The following is a 17,914-nucleotide window of genomic DNA, read 5'->3' as shown; positions in this document are numbered from 1 at the left end:
CCAAGCGTGTCGTAATCGTGGTAACGGTTCTCTACAGAGTCCCAAGCGTGTCGTAATCGTGGTAACGGTTCTCTACAGAGTCCCAAGCGTGTCGTAATCGTGGTAACGGTTCTCTACAGAGTCCCAAGCGTGTCGTAATCGTGGTAACGGTTCTCTACAGAGTCCCAAGCGTGTCGTAATCGTGGTAACGGTTCTCTACAGAGTCCCAAGCGTGTCGTAATCGTGGTAACGGTTCTCTACAGAGTCCCAAGCGTGTCATAATCGTGGTAACGGTTCTCTACAGAGTCCCAAGCGTGTCGTAATCGTGGTAACGGTTCTCTACAGAGTCCCAAGCGTGTCATAATCGTGGTAACGGTCCTCTACAGAGTCCCAAGCGTGTCATAATCGTGGTAACGGTTCTCTACAGAGTCCCAAGCGTGTCATGGTCGTGGTAACGGTCTCTACAGAGTCCCAAGCGTGTCATGGTCGTGGTAACTGTGTTTGCAGGGTCCCAAGCGTGTCGTAGTCGAGGTAACGGTTCTCTACAGAGTCCCAAGCGTGTCATAGTCGTGGTAACGGTTCTCTACAGAGTCCCAAGCGTGTCGTAGTCGTGGTAACGGTTCTCTACAGAGTCCCAAGCGTGTCGTAGTCGTGGTAACGGTTCTCTACAGAGTCCCAAGCGTGTCGTAGTCGTGGTAACGGTTCTCTACAGAGTCCCAAGCGTGTCGTAGTCGTGGTAACGGTTCTCTACAGAGTCCCAAGCGTGTCGTAGTCGTGGTAACGGTTCTCTACAGAGTCCCAAGCGTGTCGTAGTCGTGGTAACGGTTCTCTACAGAGTCCCAAGCGTGTCGTAGTCGTGGTAACGGTTCTCTACAGAGTCCCAAGCGTGTCGTAGTCGTGGTAACGGTTCTCTACAGAGTCCCAAGCGTGTCGTAGTCGTGGTAACGGTTCTCTACAGAGTCCCAAGCGTGTCGTAGTCGTGGTAACGGTTCTCTACAGAGTCCCAAGCGTGTCGTAGTCGTGGTAACGGTTCTCTACAGAGTCCCAAGCGTGTCGTAGTCGTGGTAACGGTTCTCTACAGAGTCCCAAGCGTGTCGTAGTCGTGGTAACGGTTCTCTACAGAGTCCCAAGCGTGTCGTAGTCGTGGTAACGGTTCTCTACAGAGTCCCAAGCGTGTCGTAGTCGTGGTAACGGTTCTCTACAGAGTCCCAAGCGTGTCGTAGTCGTGGTAACGGTTCTCTACAGAGTCCCAAGCGTGTCGTAGTCGTGGTAACGGTTCTCTACAGAGTCCCAAGCGTGTCGTAGTCGTGGTAACGGTTCTCTACAGAGTCCCAAGCGTGTCGTAGTCGTGGTAACGGTTCTCTACAGAGTCCCAAGCGTGTCGTAGTCGTGGTAACGGTTCTCTACAGAGTCCCAAGCGTGTCGTAGTCGTGGTAACGGTTCTCTACAGAGTCCCAAGCGTGTCGTAGTCGTGGTAACGGTTCTCTACAGAGTCCCAAGCGTGTCGTAGTCGTGGTAACGGTTCTCTACAGAGTCCCAAGCGTGTCGTAGTCGTGGTAACGGTTCTCTACAGGGTCCCAAGCGTGTCGTAGTCGTGGTAACGGTTCTCTACAGGGTCCCAAGCGTGTCGTAGTCGTGGTAACGGTTCTCTACAGGGTCCCAAGCGTGTCGTAGTCGTGGTAACGGTTCTCTACAGGGTCCCAAGCGTGTCGTAATCGTGGTAACGGTTCTCTACAGGGTCCCAAGCGTGTCGTAGTCGTGGTAACGGTTCTCTACAGGGTCCCAAGCGTGTCGTAGTCGTGGTAACGGTTCTCTACAGGGTCCCAAGCGTGTCGTAGTCGTGGTAACGGTTCTCTACAGGGTCCCAAGCGTGTCATAGTCGTGGTAACGGTTCTCTACAGGGTCCCAAGCGTGTCATAGTCGTGGTAACGGTTCTCTACAGGGTCCCAAGCGTGTCATAGTCGTGGATACGGTCGGTCGTGGTAAAGGATCTGTATAGAGTCCCAAGTACGTCATAGTCGTGGTAACGGTCTCTACAGAGACACAACTTGTCATAGTCATGGTAACTGTGTTTGCAGGGTCCCAAGCATGTCATAGTCGTGGTAACGGTCTTTACAGAGACAAAACTTGTCATAGTCGTGGTAACTGTGTTTGCAGGGTCCCAAGCGTGTCATAGTCGAGGTAATGGTTCTCTACAGAGACACAACTTGTCATAGTCATGGTAACTGTGTTTGCAGGGTCCCAAGCGTGTCATAGTCGTGGTAACGGTCTCTACAGAGTCACAACTTGTCATAGTCATGGTAACTGTGTTTGCAGGGTCCCAAGCGTGTCATAGTCGTGGTAACGGTCTCTACAGAGTCACAACTTGTCATAGTCATGGTAACTGTGTTTGCAGGGTCCCAAGCGTGTCATAGTCGAGGTAACGGTTCTCTACAGAGTCCCAAGCGTGTCATAATCGTGGTAACGGTTCTCTACAGTGTCCCAAGCGTGTCATAATCGTGGTAACGGTTCTCTACAGAGTCCCAAGCGTGTCATAATCGTGGTAACGGTTCTCTACAGGGTCCCAAGCGTGTCATAATCGTGGTAACGGTTCTCTACAGGGTCCCAAGCGTGTCATAGTAGTGGATACTGTCGGTTGTGGTAAAGGATCTGTATAGAGTCACAAGCACGTCATAGTCGTGGTAACGGTCTCTACAGAGACACAACTTGTCATAGTCATGGTAACTGTTTTTGCAGGGTCCCAAGCGTGTCATAGTCGTGGTAACGGTCTCTACAGAGACACAACTTGTCATAGTCATGGTAACTGTGTTTGCAGGGTCCCAAGCGTGTCAGAATCGTGGTAACGGTTCTCTACAGAGTCCCAAGCGTGTCATAATCGTGGTAACGGTTCTCTACAGAGTCCCAAGCGTGTCATAATCGTGGTAACGGTTCTCTACAGAGTCCCAAGCGTGTCATAATCGTGGTAACGGTTCTCTACAGAGTCCCAAGCGTGTCATAATCGTGGTAACGGTTCTCTACAGAGTCCCAAGCGTGTCATGGTCGTGGTAACGGTCTCTACAGAGATACAACTTGTCATGGTCGTGGTAACTGTGTTTGCAGGGTCCCAAGCGTGTCATAGTCGTTATAACGGGCCTGTACAGGGTCCCAAGCATGTCATAGTCGTGGTAACGGATCTGTGCAGGGTCAGAAGCGTGTCATAATCGTGGTAACGGATCTGTACAGGGTCCCAAGCGTGTCATAGGAGTGGATACGGTCGGTCGTGGTAAAGGATCTGTATAGAGTCACAAGCACGTCATAGTCGTGGTAACGGTCTCTACAGAGACACAACTTGTCATAGTCGTGGTAACTGTGTTTGCAGGGTCCCAAGCGTGTCATAGTCGTGGTAACGGTCTCTACAGAGACACAACGTGTCATAATCGTGGTAACGGTTCTCTACAGAGTCCCAAGCGTGTCATAATCGTGGTAACGGTTCTCTACAGAGTCCCAAGCGTGTCATAGTAGTGGATACTGTCGGTTGTGGTAAAGGATCTGTATAGGGTCACAAGCACGTCATAGTCGTGGTAACGGTCTCTACAGAGACACAACTTGTCGTGGTCGTGGTAACTGTGTTTGCAGGGTCCCAAGCGTGTCATAGTCGTTATAACGGACCTGTACAGGGTCACAAGCGTGTCATAGTCGTGGTAACAGATCTGTACAGGGTATAGGGTCACAAGCACATCATAGTCATGGTAACGGTCTCTACAGAGACACAACTTGTCATAGTCGTGGTAACTGTGTTTGCAGGGTCCCAAGCGTGTCATAGTCGAGGTAACGGTTCTCTACAGAGTCCCAAGCGTGTCATAATCGTGGTAACGGTTCTCTACAGAGTCCCAAGCGTGTCATAATCGTGGTAACGGTTCTCTACAGAGTCCCAAGTGTGTCATAATCGTGGTAACGGTTCTCTACAGAGTCCCAAGTGTGTCATAATCGTGGTAACGGTTCTCTACAGAGTCCCAAGCGTGTCATGGTCGTGGTAACGGTCTCTACAGAGACACAACTTGTCATGGTCGTGGTAACTGTGTTTGCAGGGTCCCAAGCGTGTCAGAATCGTGGTAACGGTTCTCTACAGAGTCCCAAGCGTGTCAGAATCGTGGTAACGGTTCTCTACAGAGTCCCAAGCGTGTCATAATCGTGGTAACGGTTCTCTACAGAGTCCCAAGCGTGTCATAATCGTGGTAACGGTTCTCTACAGAGTCCCAAGCGTGTCATGGTCGTGGTAACTGTGTTTGCAGGTTCCCAAGCGTGTCATAGTCGTTATAACGGGCCTGTACAGGGTCCCAAGCATGTCATAGTCGTGGTAACGGATCTGTGCAGGGTCCGAAGCGTGTCATAATCGTGGTAACGGATCTGTACAGGGTCCCAAGCGTGTCATAGGAGTGGATACGGTCGGTCGTGGTAAAGGATCTGTATAGAGTCACAAGCACGTCATAGTCGTGGTAACGGTCTCTACAGAGACACAACTTGTCATAGTCGTGGTAACTGTGTTTGCAGGGTCCCAAGCGTGTCATAGTCGTGGTAACGGTTCTCTACAGAGTCCCAAGCGTATCATAATCGTGGTAACGGTTCTCTACAGAGTCCCAAGCGTGTCATAATCGTGGTAACGGTTCTCTACAGAGTCCCAAGCGTGTCATAATCGTGGTAACGGTTCTCTACAGAGTCCCAAGCGTGTCATAATCGTGGTAACGGTTCTCTACAGAGTCCCAAGCGTGTCATAATCGTGGTAACGGTTCTCTACAGAGTCCCAAGCGTGTCATAATCGTGGTAACGGTTCTCTACAGAGTCCCAAGCGTGTCATAATCGTGGTAACGGTTCTCTACAGAGTCCCAAGCGTGTCATAATCGTGGTAACGGTTCTCTACAGAGTCCCAAGCGTGTCATAATCGTGGTAACGGTTCTCTACAGAGTCCCAAGCGTGTCATAATCGTGGTAACGGTTCTCTACAGAGTCCCAAGCGTGTCATAATCGTGGTAACGGTTCTCTACAGAGTCCCAAGCGTGTCATAATCGTGGTAACGGATCTGTACAGGGTCCCAAGCGTGTCATAATCGTGGTAACGGTTCTCTACAGGGTCCCAAGCGTGTCATAATCGTGGTAACGGTTCTCTACAGAGTCCCAAGCGTGTCATAATCGTGGTAACGGTTCTCTACAGAGTCCCAAGCGTGTCATAATCGTGGTAACGGTTCTCTACAGAGTCCCAAGCGTGTCATGGTCGTGGTAACGGTCTCTACAGAGACACAACTTGTCATGGTCGTGGTAACTGTGTTTGCAGGTTCCCAAGCGTGTCATAGTCGTTATAACGGGCCTGTACAGGGTCCCAAGCATGTCATAGTCGTGGTAACGGATCTGTGCAGGGTCAGAAGCGTGTCATAATCGTGGTAACGGATCTGTACAGGGTCCCAAGCGTGTCATAGTAGTGGATACGGTCGGTCGTGGTAAAGGATCTGTATAGAGTCACAAGCACGTCATAGTCGTGGTAACGGTCTCTACAGAGACACAACTTGTCATAGTCGTGGTAACTGTGTTTGCAGGGTCCCAAGCGTGTCATAGTCGTGGTAACGGTTCTCTACAGAGTCCCAAGCGTATCATAATCGTGGTAACGGTTCTCTACAGAGTCCCAAGCGTGTCATAATCGTGGTAACGGTTCTCTACAGAGTCCCAAGCGTGTCATAATCGTGGTAACGGTTCTCTACAGAGTCCCAAGCGTGTCATAATCGTGGTAATGGTTCTCTACAGAGTCCCAAGCGTGTCATAATCGTGGTAACGGTTCTCTACAGAGTCCCAAGCGTGTCATAATCGTGGTAACGGTTCTCTACAGAGTCCCAAGCGTGTCATAATCGTGGTAACGGTTCTCTACAGAGTCCCAAGCGTGTCATAATCGTGGTAACGGTTCTCTACAGAGTCCCAAGCGTGTCATAATCGTGGTAACGGTTCTCTACAGAGTCCCAAGCGTGTCATAATCGTGGTAACGGTTCTCTACAGAGTCCCAAGCGTGTCATAATCGTGGTAACGGTTCTCTACAGAGTCCCAAGCGTGTCATAATCGTGGTAACGGTTCTCTACAGAGTCCCAAGCGTGTCATAATCGTGGTAACGGTTCTCTACAGAGTCCCAAGCGTGTCATAATCGTGGTAACGGTTCTCTACAGAGTCCCAAGCGTGTCATGGTCGTGGTAACGGTCTCTACAGAGATACAACTTGTCATAGTCGTGGTAACTGTGTTTGCAGGGTCCCAAGCGTGTCATAGTAGTTATAACGGGCCTGTACAGGGTCCCAAGCATGTCATAGTTGTGGTAACGGATCTGTGCAGGGTCAGAAGCGTGTCATAGTAGTGGATACGGTCGGTCGTGGTAAAGGATCTGTATAGAGTCACAAGCACGTCATAGTCGTGGTAACGGTCTCTACAGAGACACAACTTGTCATAGTCGTGGTAACTGTGTTTGCAGGGTCCCAAGCGTGTCATAGTCGTGGTAACGGTCTCTACAGAGACACAACGTGTCATAATCGTGGTAACGGTTCTCTACAGAGTCCCAAGCGTGTCATAATCGTGGTAACGGTTCTCTACAGAGTCCCAAGCGTGTCATAATCGTGGTAACGGTTCTCTACAGAGTCCCAAGCGTGTCATAATCGTGGTAACGGTTCTCTACAGAGTCCCAAGCGTGTCATAATCGTGGTAACGGTTCTCTACAGAGTCCCAAGCGTGTCATAATCGTGGTAACGGTTCTCTACAGAGTCCCAAGCGTGTCATAATCGTGGTAACGGTTCTCTACAGAGTCCCAAGCGTGTCATAGTAGTGGATACTGGTTGTGGTAAAGGATCTGTATAGGGTCACAAGCACGTCATAGTCGTGGTAACGGTCTCTACAGAGACACAACTTGTCGTGGTCGTGGTAACTGTGTTTGCAGGGTCCCAAGCGTGTCATAGTCGCGGTAACAGATCTGTACAGGGTATAGGGTCACAAGCACATCATAGTCATGGTAACGGTCTCTACAGAGACACAACTTGTCATAGTCGTGGTAACTGTGTTTGCAGGGTCCCAAGCGTGTCATAGTCGAGGTAACGGTTCTCTACAGAGTCCCAAGCGTGTCATAATCGTGGTAACGGTTCTCTACAGAGTCCCAAGCGTGTCATAATCGTGGTAACGGTCCTCTACAGAGTCCCAAGCGTGTCATAATCGTGGTAACGGTTCTCTACAGAGTCCCAAGCGTGTCATAATCGTGGTAACTGTTCTCTACAGAGTCCCAAGCGTGTCATGGTCGTGGTAACGGTCTCTACAGAGACACAACTTGTCATGGTCGTGGTAACCGTGTTTGCAGGGTCCCAAGCGTGTCGTAGTCGAGGTAACGGTTCTCTACAGAGTCCCAAGCGTGTCATAGTCGTGGTAACGGTTCTCTACAGAGTCCCAAGCGTGTCGTAGTCGAGGTAACGGTTCTCTACAGAGTCCCAAGCGTGTCATAGTCGTGGTAACGGTTCTCTACAGAGTCCCAAGCGTGTCGTAGTCGTGGTAACGGTTCTCTACAGAGTCCCAAGCGTGTCATAATCGTGGTAACGGTCCTCTACAGAGTCCCAAGCGTGTCCTAATCGTGGTAACGGTTCTCTACAGGGTCCCAAGCGTGTCATAATCGTGGTAACGGTTCTCTACAGAGTCCCAAGCGTGTCGTAGTCGTGGTAACGGTTCTCTACAGAGTCCCAAGCGTGTCATAGTCGTGGTAACGGTTCTCTACAGAGTCCCAAGCGTGTCGTAGTCGAGGTAACGGTTCTCTACAGAGTCCCAAGCGTGTCGTAGTCGAGGTAACGGTTCTCTACAGAGTCCCAAGCGTGTCATAGTCGTGGTAACGGTTCTCTACAGAGTCCCAAGCGTGTCGTAGTCGTGGCAACGGTTCTCTACAGAGTCCCAAGCGTGTCATAGTCGTGGTAACGGTACTCTACAGAGTCCCAAGCGTGTCATAGTCGTGGTAACGGTTCTCTACAGAGTCCCAAGCGTGTCGTAGTCGTGGTAACGGTTCTCTACAGAGTCCCAAGCGTGTCGTAGTCGTGGTAACGGTTCTCTACAGAGTCCCAAGCGTGTCGTAGTCGTGGTAACGGTTCTCTACAGAGTCCCAAGCGTGTCGTAGTCGTGGTAACGGTTCTCTACAGAGTCCCAAGCGTGTCGTAGTCGTGGTAACGGTTCTCTACAGAGTCCCAAGCGTGTCGTAGTCGTGGTAACGGTTCTCTACAGAGTCCCAAGCGTGTCGTAGTCGTGGTAACGGTTCTCTACAGAGTCCCAAGCGTGTCGTAGTCGTGGTAACGGTTCTCTACAGAGTCCCAAGCGTGTCGTAGTCGTGGTAACGGTTCTCTACAGAGTCCCAAGCGTGTCGTAGTCGTGGTAACGGTTCTCTACAGAGTCCCAAGCGTGTCGTAGTCGTGGTAACGGTTCTCTACAGAGTCCCAAGCGTGTCGTAGTCGTGGTAACGGTTCTCTACAGAGTCCCAAGCGTGTCGTAGTCGTGGTAACGGTTCTCTACAGAGTCCCAAGCGTGTCGTAGTCGTGGTAACGGTTCTCTACAGAGTCCCAAGCGTGTCGTAGTCGTGGTAACGGTTCTCTACAGAGTCCCAAGCGTGTCGTAGTCGTGGTAACGGTTCTCTACAGAGTCCCAAGCGTGTCGTAGTCGTGGTAACGGTTCTCTACAGAGTCCCAAGCGTGTCGTAGTCGTGGTAACGGTTCTCTACAGAGTCCCAAGCGTGTCGTAGTCGTGGTAACGGTTCTCTACAGAGTCCCAAGCGTGTCGTAGTCGTGGTAACGGTTCTCTACAGGGTCCCAAGCGTGTCGTAGTCGTGGTAACGGTTCTCTACAGGGTCCCAAGCGTGTCGTAGTCGTGGTAACGGTTCTCTACAGGGTCCCAAGCGTGTCGTAGTCGTGGTAACGGTTCTCTACAGGGTCCCAAGCGTGTCGTAGTCGTGGTAACGGTTCTCTACAGGGTCCCAAGCGTGTCGTAGTCGTGGTAACGGTTCTCTACAGGGTCCCAAGCGTGTCGTAGTCGTGGTAACGGTTCTCTACAGGGTCCCAAGCGTGTCGTAGTCGTGGTAACGGTTCTCTACAGGGTCCCAAGCGTGTCGTAGTCGTGGTAACGGTTCTCTACAGGGTCCCAAGCGTGTCGTAATCGTGGTAACGGTTCTCTACAGGGTCCCAAGCGTGTCGTAGTCGTGGTAACGGTTCTCTACAGGGTCCCAAGCGTGTCGTAGTCGTGGTAACGGTTCTCTACAGGGTCCCAAGCGTGTCGTAGTCGTGGTAACGGTTCTCTACAGGGTCCCAAGCGTGTCGTAGTCGTGGTAACGGTTCTCTACAGGGTCCCAAGCGTGTCGTAGTCGTGGTAACGGTTCTCTACAGGGTCCCAAGCGTGTCGTAATCGTGGTAACGGTTCTCTACAGGGTCCCAAGCGTGTCGTAGTCGTGGTAACGGTTCTCTACAGGGTCCCAAGCGTGTCGTAGTCGTGGTAACGGTTCTCTACAGGGTCCCAAGCGTGTCGTAATCGTGGTAACGGTTCTCTACAGGGTCCCAAGCGTGTCGTAGTCGTGGTAACGGTTCTCTACAGGGTCCCAAGCGTGTCATAGTCGTGGTAACGGTTCTCTACAGGGTCCCAAGCGTGTCATAGTCGTGGTAACGGTTCTCTACAGGGTCCCAAGCGTGTCATAGTCGTGGTAACGGTTCTCTACAGGGTCCCAAGCGTGTCATAGTCGTGGTAACGGTTCTCTACAGGGTCCCAAGCGTGTCATAGTAGTGGATACGGTCGGTCGTGGTAAAGGATCTGTATAGAGTCCCAAGTACGTCATAGTCGTGGTAACGGTCTCTACAGAGACACAACTTGTCATAGTCATGGTAACTGTGTTTGCAGGGTCCCAAGCATGTCATAGTCGTGGTAACGGTCTTTACAGAGACACAACTTGTCATAGTCGTGGTAACTGTGTTTGCAGGGTCCCAAGCGTGTCATAGTCGAGGTAATGGTTCTCTACAGAGACACAACTTGTCATAGTCATGGTAACTGTGTTTGCAGGGTCCCAAGCGTGTCATAGTCATGGTAACGGTCTCTACAGAGTCACAACTTGTCATAGTCATGGTAACTGTGTTTGCAGGGTCCCAAGCGTGTCATAGTCGAGGTAACGGTTCTCTACAGAGTCCCAAGCGTGTCATAATCGTGGTAATGGTTCTCTACAGTGTCCCAAGCGTGTCATAATCGTGGTAACGGTCTCTACAGAGACACAACTTGTCATAGTCATGGTAACTGTTTTTGCAGGGTCCCAAGCGTGTCATAGTCGTGGTAACGGTCTCTACAGAGACACAACTTGTCATAGTCATGGTAACTGTGTTTGCAGGGTCCCAAGCGTGTCATAATCGTGGTAACGGTTCTCTACAGAGTCCCAAGCGTGTCATAATCGTGGTAACGGTTCTCTACAGAGTCCCAAGCGTGTCATAATCGTGGTAACGGTTCTCTACAGAGTCCCAAGCGTGTCATAATCGTGGTAACGGTTCTCTACAGAGTCCCAAGCGTGTCATAATCGTGGTAACGGTTCTCTACAGAGTCCCAAGCGTGTCATAATCGTGGTAACGGTTCTCTACAGAGTCCCAAGCGTGTCATGGTCGTGGTAACTGTGTTTGCAGGGTCCCAAGCGTGTCATAGTCGTTATAACGGGCCTGTACAGGGTCCCAAGCATGTCATAGTCGTGGTAACGGATCTGTGCAGGGTCAGAAGCGTGTCATAATCGTGGTAACGGATCTGTACAGGGTCCCAAGCGTGTCATAGTAGTGGATACGGTCGGTCGTGGTAAAGGATCTGTATAGAGTCACAAGCACGTCATAGTCGTGGTAACGGTCTCTACAGAGACACAACTTGTCATAGTCGTGGTAACTGTGTTTGCAGGGTCCCAAGCGTGTCATAGTCGTGGTAACGGTCTCTACAGAGACACAACGTGTCATAATCGTGGTAACGGTTCTCTACAGAGTCCCAAGCGTGTCATAATCGTGGTAACGGTTCTCTACAGAGTCCCAAGCGTGTCATAATCGTGGTAACGGTTCTCTACAGAGTCCCAAGCGTGTCCTAATCGTGGTAACGGTTCTCTACAGAGTCCCAAGCGTGTCAGTAGTGGATACTGTCGGTTGTGGTAAAGGATCTGTATAGGGTCACAAGCACGTCATAGTCGTGGTAACGGTCTCTACAGAGACACAACTTGTCGTGGTCGTGGTAACTGTGTTTGCAGGGTCCCAAGCGTGTCATAGTCGTTATAACGGACCTGTACAGGGTCACAAGCGTGTCATAGTCGTGGTAACAGATCTGTACAGGGTATAGGGTCACAAGCACATCATAGTCATGGTAACGGTCTCTACAGAGACACAACTTGTCATAGTCGTGGTAACTGTGTTTGCAGGGTCCCAAGCGTGTCATAGTCGAGGTAACGGTTCTCTACAGAGTCCCAAGCGTGTCATAATCGTGGTAACGGTTCTCTACAGAGTCCCAAGCGTGTCATAATCGTGGTAACGGTTCTCTACAGAGTCCCAAGTGTGTCATAATCGTGGTAACGGTTCTCTACAGAGTCCCAAGCGTGTCATGGTCGTGGTAACGGTCTCTACAGAGACACAACTTGTCATGGTCGTGGTAACTGTGTTTGCAGGGTCCCAAGCGTGTCAGAATCGTGGTAACGGTTCTCTACAGAGTCCCAAGCGTGTCATAATCGTGGTAACGGTTCTCTACAGAGTCCCAAGCGTGTCATAATCGTGGTAACGGTTCTCTACAGAGTCCCAAGCGTGTCCTAATCGTGGTAACGGTTCTCTACAGAGTCCCAAGCGTGTCCTAATCGTGGTAACGGTTCTCTACAGAGTCCCAAGCGTGTCCTAATCGTGGTAACGGTTCTCTACAGAGTCCCAAGCGTGTCATAATCGTGGTAACGGTTCTCTGGTAACGGTTCTCTACAGAGTCCCAAGCGTGTCATAATCGTGGTAACGGTTCTCTGGTAACGGTTCTCTACAGAGTCCCAAGCGTGTCACAATCGTGGTAACGGTTCTCTACAGAGTCCCAAGCGTGTCACAATCGTGGTAACGGTTCTCTACAGAGTCCCAAGCGTGTCACAATCGTGGTAACGGTTCTCTACAGAGTCCCAAGCGTGTCATAATCGTGGTAACGGTTCTCTACAGAGTCCCAAGCGTGTCATAATCGTGGTAACGGTTCTCTACAGAGTCCCAAGCGTGTCATAATCGTGGTAACGGTTCTCTACAGAGTCCCAAGCGTGTCATAATCGTGGTAACGGTTCTCTACAGAGTCCCAAGCGTGTCATGGTCGTGGTAACGGTCTCTACAGAGACACAACTTGTCATGGTCGTGGTAACTGTGTTTGCAGGTTCCCAAGCGTGTCATAGTCGTTATAACGGGCCTGTACAGGGTCCCAAGCGTGTCATAGTCGTGGTAACGGATCTGTGCAGGGTCAGAAGCGTGTCATAATCGTGGTAACGGATCTGTACAGGGTCCCAAGCGTGTCATAGTAGTGGATACGGTCGGTCGTGGTAAAGGATCTGTATAGAGTCACAAGCACGTCATAGTCGTGGTAACGGTCTCTACAGAGACACAACTTGTCATAGTCGTGGTAACTGTGTTTGCAGGGTCCCAAGCGTGTCATAGTCGTGGTAACGGTCTCTACAGAGACACAACGTGTCATAATCGTGGTAACGGTTCTCTACAGAGTCCCAAGCGTGTCATAATCGTGGTAACGGTTCTCTACAGAGTCCCAAGCGTGTCATAATCGTGGTAACGGTTCTCTACAGAGTCCCAAGCGTGTCATAATCGTGGTAACGGTTCTCTACAGAGTCCCAAGCGTGTCATAATCGTGGTAACGGTTCTCTACAGAGTCCCAAGCGTGTCATAATCGTGGTAACGGTTCTCTACAGAGTCCCAAGCGTGTCATAGTAGTGGATACTGTCGGTTGTGGTAAAGGATCTGTATAGGGTCACAAGCACGTCATAGTCGTGGTAACGGTCTCTACAGAGACACAACTTGTCGTGGTCGTGGTAACTGTGTTTGCAGGGTCCCAAGCGTGTCATAGTCGTTATAACGGACCTGTACAGGGTCACAAGCGTGTCATAGTCGTGGTAACAGATCTGTACAGGGTATAGGGTCACAAGCACATCATAGTCATGGTAACGGTCTCTACAGAGACACAACTTGTCATAGTCGTGGTAACTGTGTTTGCAGGGTCCCAAGCGTGTCATAGTCGAGGTAACGGTTCTCTACAGAGTCCCAAGCGTGTCATAATCGTGGTAACGGTTCTCTACAGAGTCCCAAGCGTGTCATAATCGTGGTAACGGTCCTCTACAGAGTCCCAAGCGTGTCATAATCGTGGTAACGGTCCTCTACAGAGTCCCAAGTGTGTCATAATCGTGGTAACGGTTCTCTACAGAGTCCCAAGCGTGTCATAATCGTGGTAACGGTTCTCTACAGAGTCCCAAGCGTGTCATGGTCGTGGTAACGGTCTCTACAGAGACACAACTTGTCATGGTCGTGGTAACTGTGTTTGCAGGGTCCCAAGCGTGTCATAGTCGTTATAACGGTTCTCTACAGAGTCCCAAGCGTGTCATAGTCGTGGTAACGGTTCTCTACAGAGTCCCAAGCGTGTCATAGTCGTGGTAACGGTTCTCTACAGAGTCCCAAGCGTGTCGTAATCGTGGTAACGGTTCTCTACAGAGTCCCAAGCGTGTCGTAATCGTGGTAACGGTTCTCTACAGAGTCCCAAGCGTGTCGTAATCGTGGTAACGGTTCTCTACAGAGTCCCAAGCGTGTCGTAATCGTGGTAACGGTTCTCTACAGAGTCCCAAGCGTGTCGTAATCGTGGTAACGGTTCTCTACAGAGTCCCAAGCGTGTCGTAATCGTGGTAACGGTTCTCTACAGAGTCCCAAGCGTGTCGTAATCGTGGTAACGGTTCTCTACAGAGTCCCAAGCGTGTCGTAATCGTGGTAACGGTTCTCTACAGAGTCCCAAGCGTGTCGTAATCGTGGTAACGGTTCTCTACAGAGTCCCAAGCGTGTCATAATCGTGGTAACGGTTCTCTACAGAGTCCCAAGCGTGTCGTAATCGTGGTAACGGTTCTCTACAGAGTCCCAAGCGTGTCGTAATCGTGGTAACGGTCCTCTACAGAGTCCCAAGCGTGTCATAATCGTGGTAACGGTTCTCTACAGAGTCCCAAGCGTGTCATGGTCGTGGTAACGGTCTCTACAGAGACACAACTTGTCATGGTCGTGGTAACTGTGTTTGCAGGGTCCCAAGCGTGTCGTAGTCGAGGTAACGGTTCTCTACAGAGTCCCAAGCGTGTCATAGTCGTGGTAACGGTTCTCTACAGAGTCCCAAGCGTGTCATAGTCGTGGTAACGGTTCTCTACAGAGTCCCAAGCGTGTCATAGTCGTGGTAACGGTTCTCTACAGAGTCCCAAGCGTGTCATGGTCGTGGTAACGGTCTCTACAGAGACACAACTTGTCATGGTCGTGGTAACTGTGTTTGCAGGGTCCCAAGCGTGTCGTAGTCGAGGTAACGGTTCTCTACAGAGTCCCAAGCGTGTCATAGTCGTGGTAACGGTTCTCTACAGAGTCCCAAGCGTGTCGTAGTCGTGGTAACGGTTCTCTACAGAGTCCCAAGCGTGTCGTAGTCGTGGTAACGGTTCTCTACAGAGTCCCAAGCGTGTCGTAGTCGTGGTAACGGTTCTCTACAGAGTCCCAAGCGTGTCGTAGTCGTGGTAACGGTTCTCTACAGAGTCCCAAGCGTGTCGTAGTCGTGGTAACGGTTCTCTACAGAGTCCCAAGCGTGTCGTAGTCGTGGTAACGGTTCTCTACAGAGTCCCAAGCGTGTCGTAGTCGTGGTAACGGTTCTCTACAGAGTCCCAAGCGTGTCGTAGTCGTGGTAACGGTTCTCTACAGAGTCCCAAGCGTGTCGTAGTCGTGGTAACGGTTCTCTACAGAGTCCCAAGCGTGTCGTAGTCGTGGTAACGGTTCTCTACAGAGTCCCAAGCGTGTCGTAGTCGTGGTAACGGTTCTCTACAGAGTCCCAAGCGTGTCGTAGTCGTGGTAACGGTTCTCTACAGAGTCCCAAGCGTGTCGTAGTCGTGGTAACGGTTCTCTACAGAGTCCCAAGCGTGTCGTAGTCGTGGTAACGGTTCTCTACAGAGTCCCAAGCGTGTCGTAGTCGTGGTAACGGTTCTCTACAGAGTCCCAAGCGTGTCGTAGTCGTGGTAACGGTTCTCTACAGAGTCCCAAGCGTGTCGTAGTCGTGGTAACGGTTCTCTACAGAGTCCCAAGCGTGTCGTAGTCGTGGTAACGGTTCTCTACAGAGTCCCAAGCGTGTCGTAGTCGTGGTAACGGTTCTCTACAGGGTCCCAAGCGTGTCGTAGTCGTGGTAACGGTTCTCTACAGGGTCCCAAGCGTGTCGTAGTCGTGGTAACGGTTCTCTACAGGGTCCCAAGCGTGTCGTAGTCGTGGTAACGGTTCTCTACAGGGTCCCAAGCGTGTCGTAGTCGTGGTAACGGTTCTCTACAGGGTCCCAAGCGTGTCGTAGTCGTGGTAACGGTTCTCTACAGGGTCCCAAGCGTGTCGTAGTCGTGGTAACGGTTCTCTACAGGGTCCCAAGCGTGTCGTAGTCGTGGTAACGGTTCTCTACAGGGTCCCAAGCGTGTCGTAGTCGTGGTAACGGTTCTCTACAGGGTCCCAAGCGTGTCGTAGTCGTGGTAACGGTTCTCTACAGGGTCCCAAGCGTGTCGTAGTCGTGGTAACGGTTCTCTACAGGGTCCCAAGCGTGTCGTAGTCGTGGTAACGGTTCTCTACAGGGTCCCAAGCGTGTCGTAGTCGTGGTAACGGTTCTCTACAGGGTCCCAAGCGTGTCGTAGTCGTGGTAACGGTTCTCTACAGGGTCCCAAGCGTGTCGTAGTCGTGGTAACGGTTCTCTACAGGGTCCCAAGCGTGTCGTAGTCGTGGTAACGGTTCTCTACAGGGTCCCAAGCGTGTCGTAATCGTGGTAACGGTTCTCTACAGGGTCCCAAGCGTGTCGTAGTCGTGGTAACGGTTCTCTACAGGGTCCCAAGCGTGTCGTAGTCGTGGTAACGGTTCTCTACAGGGTCCCAAGCGTGTCATAGTCGTGGTAACGGTTCTCTACAGGGTCCCAAGCGTGTCATAGTCGTGGTAACGGTTCTCTACAGGGTCCCAAGCGTGTCATAGTCGTGGATACGGTCGGTCGTGGTAAAGGATCTGTATAGAGTCCCAAGTACGTCATAGTCGTGGTAACGGTCTCTACAGAGACACAACTTGTCATAGTCATGGTAACTGTGTTTGCAGGGTCCCAAGCATGTCATAGTCGTGGTAACGGTCTTTACAGAGACAAAACTTGTCATAGTCGTGGTAACTGTGTTTGCAGGGTCCCAAGCGTGTCATAGTCGTGGTAACGGTTCTCTACAGAGTCACAACTTGTCATAGTCATGGTAACTGTGTTTGCAGGGTCCCAAGCGTGTCATAGTCGAGGTAACGGTTCTCTTCAGAGTCCCAAGCGTGTCATAATCGTGGTAACGGTTCTCTACAGTGTCCCAAGCGTGTCATAATCGTGGTAACGGTTCTCTACAGAGTCCCAAGCGTGTCATAATCGTGGTAACGGTTCTCTACAGAGTCCCAAGCGTGTCATAATCGTGGTAACGGTTCTCTACAGGGTCCCAAGCGTGTCATAATCGTGGTAACGGTTCTCTACAGGGTCCCAAGCGTGTCATAGTAGTGGATACTGTCGGTTGTGGTAAAGGATCTGTATAGAGTCACAAGCACGTCATAGTCGTGGTAACGGTCTCTACAGAGACACAACTTGTCATAGTCATGGTAACTGTTTTTGCAGGGTCCCAAGCGTGTCATAGTCGTGGTAACGGTCTCTACAGAGACACAACTTGTCATAGTCATGGTAACTGTGTTTGCAGGGTCCCAAGCGTGTCAGAATCGTGGTAACGGTTCTCTACAGAGTCCCAAGCGTGTCATAATCGTGGTAACGGTTCTCTACAGAGTCCCAAGCGTGTCATAATCGTGGTAACGGTTCTCTACAGAGTCCCAAGCGTGTCATAATCGTGGTAACGGTTCTCTACAGAGTCCCAAGCGTGTCATAATCGTGGTAACGGTTCTCTACAGAGTCCCAAGCGTGTCATGGTCGTGGTAACGGTCTCTACAGAGATACAACTTGTCATGGTCGTGGTAACTGTGTTTGCAGGGTCCCAAGCGTGTCATAGTCGTTATAACGGGCCTGTACAGGGTCCCAAGCATGTCATAGTCGTGGTAACGGATCTGTGCAGGGTCAGAAGCGTGTCATAATCGTGGTAACGGATCTGTACAGGGTCCCAAGCGTGTCATAGGAGTGGATACTCGGTCGTGGTAAAGGATCTGTATAGAGTCACAAGCACGTCATAGTCGTGGTAACGGTCTCTACAGAGACACAACTTGTCATAGTCGTGGTAACTGTGTTTGCAGGGTCCCAAGCGTGTCATAGTCGTGGTAACGGTCTCTACAGAGACACAACGTGTCATAATCGTGGTAACGGTTCTCTACAGAGTCCCAAGCGTGTCATAATCGTGGTAACGGTTCTCTACAGAGTCCCAAGCGTGTCATAATCGTGGTAACGGTTCTCTACAGAGTCCCAAGCGTGTCATAGTAGTGGATACTGTCGGTTGTGGTAAAGGATCTGTATAGGGTCACAAGCACGTCATAGTCGTGGTAACGGTCTCTACAGAGACACAACTTGTCGTGGTCGTGGTAACTGTGTTTGCAGGGTCCCAAGCGTGTCATAGTCGTTATAACGGACCTGTACAGGGTCACAAGCGTGTCATAGTCGTGGTAACAGATCTGTACAGGGTATAGGGTCACAAGCACATCATAGTCATG

The sequence above is a fragment of the Falco punctatus genome (genome assembly GCF_963210335.1).
Source record: "Falco punctatus genome assembly, chromosome: 8".
Classification (NCBI taxonomy): Eukaryota; Metazoa; Chordata; class Aves; order Falconiformes; family Falconidae; genus Falco; species Falco punctatus.
Note: the sequence above shows the minus strand (reverse complement) of the source record.